At 33.8% G+C, this 6000-nt stretch overlaps 1 protein-coding gene across 17 annotated transcripts in view; it reads right to left on the minus strand.

Moving 5' to 3' along the window:
• Positions 1-6000, minus strand: part of LOC115220674 (poly(rC)-binding protein 3) — a 258024-nt gene that overhangs the window by 213497 nt on the left and 38527 nt on the right. For 2 of the 17 annotated variants that reach the window (XM_036510554.1, XM_036510555.1), the window contains exon 1: positions 2102-2198. The exons of the other annotated variants lie outside the window; for them this stretch is intronic. The gene's annotated coding sequence lies outside the window, so the exon portion shown is untranslated. Of the gene's footprint in view, positions 1-2101; positions 2199-6000 lie in introns of those variants that run through there. 17 annotated transcript variants of the gene reach the window in all.

A 6000-nucleotide genomic window follows, 5' to 3' on the forward strand; every position in this document is an offset into this window, starting at 1 on the left:
ATGCACAATACCACCGATGTTGAAAAGAATGATGAACATGCTCTTGATTGAGCTACGGTTCTGTCATGCCTTCGTCTGTTAGGGACATGAAGGGCTCTCCCATTGTAACAACTGCTGCTTCATCTCAGATTTGTACCCATAGACCCAACTCTCATCACCGGTGATGATGCTCGACATGAAGGATGGGTCATCTGTGGCATGCTGATGGAAATCTTGACAGACTTTTATGCAATGTTCTTTCTGCTCAGTGGTCAGCAGGTGGTTGACAAACCTGGCAGAGATACACCACATGTTCAATTAGACATTAGGATTGCTTGCATGGACCCATTACAACAGACTAACACATACTTTCTCAAACTGAAGAAAAAATGATTCATGATGCTTCTGAGAAATTTAGATGCTACTAACGGACATTGCAATGGCACACGTTACATCATTGTCAGTTTACATGATCATGTTATTGAGGTTGAGGTTGCTTCTGGTCCTTATGCAGGATCAGCTCTGCTAATCCCAAGAATACCACATGTATCTCAAGAAATGGAGTTTCCATTCACATTTACAAGCAAACTATTTCCTGTCAAACCAGTTTTTGCCTTGACGTGCAACAAGGCTCAGGAACAGACTTTTGAATAAATTGGAATATATCTTCCAACACAATTCTTCCCACATGGTCAGCTACATGTTGCATTATCTAGAGTTCGAAAGAAGGCTAATGTAAAAATATTGGCTGAGAGAAATGGTAACAGTACGATTACTGACAATCGTATCTACAAGGAGATGTACTTTAAAGCAAAATATACTTTTTAGCAAGTTTCAATAAATAGAATTAACGGATAAATTAACACATAAATGTAAAGTAACATATTTGAGTGGAATTAAATTGTTTTGGCATATTTCAACACATACCAAATGAATGATATCGTTATATTAGATCATTTTTAATTTGGATATATTTGAAAATGAACGCCATTCCCATGTGTTCTTACAGCACCAGACTTTTGTGTATGTGTGTGTGTGTGTATGTGTGTCCCTCCCTCCCTCAATCCATCTGTCTGTCCGTCCGTGCGTCCATCTATCTATGCACATCTATGTAAGTTCTACCAATTATTAATGATAAATATATATAACAGACTGACTCTTTAAAAAAAAGAGAGTTTATGATTGTGGTTAAAATAATGGAAATAATATTTACTAAGCAAGTGAGCATTATTATACAAAGAAGAAATATTTAGACATAAAATATCATAAAAAATTATTAGAATTGGGAATCAAATCTGGAAATATTATTGAGTGGCAAGCAGAAAACCACCCGGAGGGCAGTCTTTCTGCTAGTATATATAACTAGCAGTATCGCCCGGCGTTGCTCGGGTTTGTAAGGGAAATAACTATATAAGCATTTTTAGAGAGTTATAGCCAAAAAATAGCAAAAAAACGCATTAAAAATGGAAAAAAAATTATGGTAAATTTTTTTTTAAATCATTGACTCATCGTAGACATTTTTAGAAAGTTACTTCCCTTATATAATAGCGAAAAAAATGCATTAAAATGGAAAAAAATCATGGTAAATTTTTTTTTAAATCGTTGACTCATCGTAGACATTTTTAGAAAGTTACTTCCCTTATATAATAGCGAAAAAAATGCATTAAAATGGAAAAAAATGATGGTAAATTTTTTTTTAAATCGTAGACTCATCATAGACGGGCGCTAATACCCAGAAGGGCTCGATATAAATCACGACTATAAGATACCCGGTTTTGGTTAAACTGCACCTCAAAATGTGGGAGTAGTTAGGAATCTAAATCGTAGGAGACAGACACACAACTTCTCTTTTATATATAAAGATATATATATATATGTCTTATGTATTAATGTGTCTGTATATATGTGTTTTTATATGTATATGTAAATGCAGATTGATATATACATATTTGTATGAATGTATACACACTCACACACACCACACACCAATACATATGTACACCCACGTATCTGCATGATGCACAATCAATACAACATTTTGTAAAATAATTGTAAATCTATAATTTTACTTTCATGCATAATTACTTGTCACCAGAATATTAAAGAAAGTTCCAAAATATACCTTAAAAGAACTGCCTGTAATTGCTTCCCTGTTTTCAACTAGTCTTCCATATTGCACAATTTTCCATTGAATATATAAGACGTGTGTTGTTTAAAATCATATGATTAATGTCACTATATTTAAAAAGTGTTACTGTATTAATGGTGATTAATTTAAAAGCTATATAAGATTTTATGCTCTGGTCATGTGGCAGAAGCTGCTAAACAAAACTGTGTGCATTGAGAGGATATAACAGGACTTAAGCTTATATTTGATCAATAACAATATATACTTTTTGTGTAAGTAGATGAGTTGATCTTAGAACCAGCTGTACAAAAATACTCGGTATCCCCTGCGGCTAATTCATCCGTGTAAGCTTTTCAGTTTCCAAGATAAATACAGTACGGGTTTACAATGACAGCACTAAGTTGAAGATACAAAGAAAAATATAATCCTAATTTATAAAGTCATGTTAAAGCATCAAAGATTGCTTAATTGAATATAATACAGTATATAACTGAATTTTTTTTATAATAGCCTGCAGGTATGATAATGCCAGATTAATTTCCCAATTATCAAAAATGTACTTTCTTCACGAGCACAATGTATGTGATAAAAAAAAAAGGAAATGCATATTTAAAATCTGAAGAAAAAATAAATATTTAGGTAAAAGCAGAAAAACAAATTTCACCTATAGTTCATACCTTTATTTAATATTTGGCAAAGCAACAGTGTTTCATCTTGTAACTGTAATATAGTATTAGGTATTTTTATAGGTTTAAAAGCCAATACTATATTTCACCATGTTTAATAGTGTTATATTATATATGTAGTGTATTACAGTTTCAAAATAAAATGATATTACCTTGCCAGTCATATGTACCAGTTGGCATGATTGTGCTTAATATGCAAAATGGTCTATGCAATTATATTGAAGAAGAAGAAGAAGAAGAAGAAGAAGAAGAAGAAGAAGAAGAAGAAGAAGAAGAAGAAGAAGAAGAAGAAGAAGAAGAGAAGAGGAGAAGAAGAAGGAGAATAAGAAGAAGAAGAAGGAGGAGGAGAAGGAGGAGGAGGAGGAGGAGAAGAAGGAGGAGGAGGAGGAGGAGGAGGAAGAAGAAGAAGAAGGAGGAGGAGGAGGAGGAGGAGGAGGAGAAGAAGAAGAAGGAGAAGAAGAAGAAGAAGAAGAAGAAGAAGAAGAAGAAGAAGGTGGTGGTGGTGGAGGAGGGGGCAGTGGCAGTGACAATGATAATTACTTCGTATAGTGATATTGAGCCATAATATATTAAAGTCAAACAAATTAAATTGTATCCCTTATATAATTACTGGTACTATTTGAAGAAACAAATGTGAGGTAGAGTTCAGAAGGAATTGAAATGAGGATATAATAAGGTTGAAACTACACACTTTAACACATTTAATGCGATGTATTATACAGATTCTTCTCACACACAGAGACACCAATATAAGGGAATCAGTAAAAATAAAATCAGGCTTACTGATTACTCACTAAAGATACTAAGAATATTGATACATGCACTCACAAACAAAATATAAACAGTAATAAAGGTACCAAATGTTGAGTGAATAATCTACAAAGGATTTGCTCATGTTGATTGGCTTGATCTACGTAATACAATAGTTAATAAAAATATGGCTTGATTTCTGTGCAGAATTAACACATCATTTTAATTCTCTCTTTATCCTAGGGTTTCATACTATACTCTGATATCTTCAGATGTGAGCTTTGAATTTACTAATTGGACAGAAGCGTAAATGTAATTTGCATGGATTATATGGTCCACAGCAATTATCACCAGTTGTTCTAGTTGATATTTTATAGGGTACTCAAAAGAGTACTCAACACTTTTTTACTATCCCTATTCATTTGTGTAGTGACATATACATTTGTGTAGTGATATGGCGGCGAGCTGGCAGAAACGTTAGCATGCCAGGCGAAATGTGTAGCCGTATTTCGTCTGCAGTTACGTACTGGGTTCAAATTCCGCTGAGGTTGACTTTGCCTTTCATCCTTTCGGGGTCAATAAATTAAGTACCAGTTACACACTGGGGTCGATCTAATCAACTTAATCCGTTTGTCTGTCCTTGTTTGTCCCCTCTGTGTTTAGCCCCTTGTGAGTAGTAAAGAAAAATAGATATATACATATATGGATGGAAGATGTTTAATGGCATAAGGGATGTGCTCAAGAGGTTGGACAGGACCACCTATGCTAACCTCATCAACAGTACAGTTCTACCTGCAATGTTATATGGTAGTGAAACATGGGCTACCACAAAGAGAGAAGAGCAAAGACTGGTAACGGCACAAAGAGCCATGGAAAGGTCAAATGCTTTGTATCTCGTTCAGAGAGCACATCAGTAGCGAGATCATCAGCATGAAGTCCGGCGTGAGGAATGTCATCGCAGAGTATACACGCAGCAAGTTTAGATGAGCTGGACACGTCACCCGGCTCACCGATAATTGGTGGACCCGCACAGTTGTCGAGTGGTACCTGCGCAAGTGGAAAAGACCACCCGGAAGACCTCCATGACGGTGGAGTTACGATTTCAGGAGGACAATTGCGATCATGTGGATGAGAAAGACACGATCCAAAGAGGAATGAACAGCATGCTGTGGCCAGCGGTGTCAAATGGATGCCTGACGGACTGGTCGGTCAAGGTGATCAAAGGGATATACATATGTGCATGCATGCATGCGTTCATACATACATGCATACATACATACATACATACATACATACATACATACATACATACATACATACATACATACATACACACACACATACATGACAGGCTTCTTTCAGTTTCTATCTACCAAATCTACTGACAAAGCTTTGATTAGACCAAGGCTATAGTAGAAGACACTTGCACAAGCTGCTACACAGTGGGACTGAACCTGGAATCGTATAATTGGGAAGCATTATTAGCCTTCCAAATTTAACATCCATTTTTCCAAGCTAGCATGGGTTGGATGGTTTGACAGGAACCAGCAAGTTGCAGAACACAGCCAAGCTCCAACATGAGCTTTGACAGGTTTTCTACAGGTGGTTGCCCTTTCTAACACCAACTAACTTATAGTATGTACTGGGTGCTTTCTCGAAAGGAAAGATCCCATGACTAAGTCGGGGTAGAATTAATGAGAGTGGAGAAGTATTTATGTATGCATGTGTGTATGCATATATATATATATATATATATATAGATATATATATATATATATATATATATTATATATATGCATATATAGACATATATATATATATATATACATATATATATATATATGTATATGCATATATAGACATATATATATATATGTATATATATATATATGTATATATATATATATATATATATATAATAATATATATATATATATGTGAAGCAGCACAAAATTTTATCAGTGAACAGGTCGCAGTCTCAAAGCGACGAAAACATCTTGGTAAATATGGACTGGTCGGTCAAGGTGAAGATGATATATATATATGCATATATATATATATATATATATATGCATATATATATTATATATATATATATATTATATATATATATATTATATATATATATGCATATATATGTATATATATATATATATATATATATATATATGCATATATATATATATATATATATATATATATATATATATATATATATACATACAAGTGAGCATATATATATATGTACAAGTTTATACCTATGCATATATGTACATATATATTTATTAAACACACATGCACATGAATATATACACATATATATGTGCATATACATGTATATATATATGTGTGTGGGAGGTATATATATATGTTTGTATGCATATATACGTACATGTGCATATATACATACACACGTGTGTGTGTGTATGTTGAGATGCAGAGCCCAGTGGTTAGGGT

Source organism: Octopus sinensis, linkage group LG17 (assembly GCF_006345805.1).
Source record: "Octopus sinensis linkage group LG17, ASM634580v1, whole genome shotgun sequence".
Classification (NCBI taxonomy): domain Eukaryota; kingdom Metazoa; phylum Mollusca; class Cephalopoda; order Octopoda; family Octopodidae; genus Octopus; species Octopus sinensis.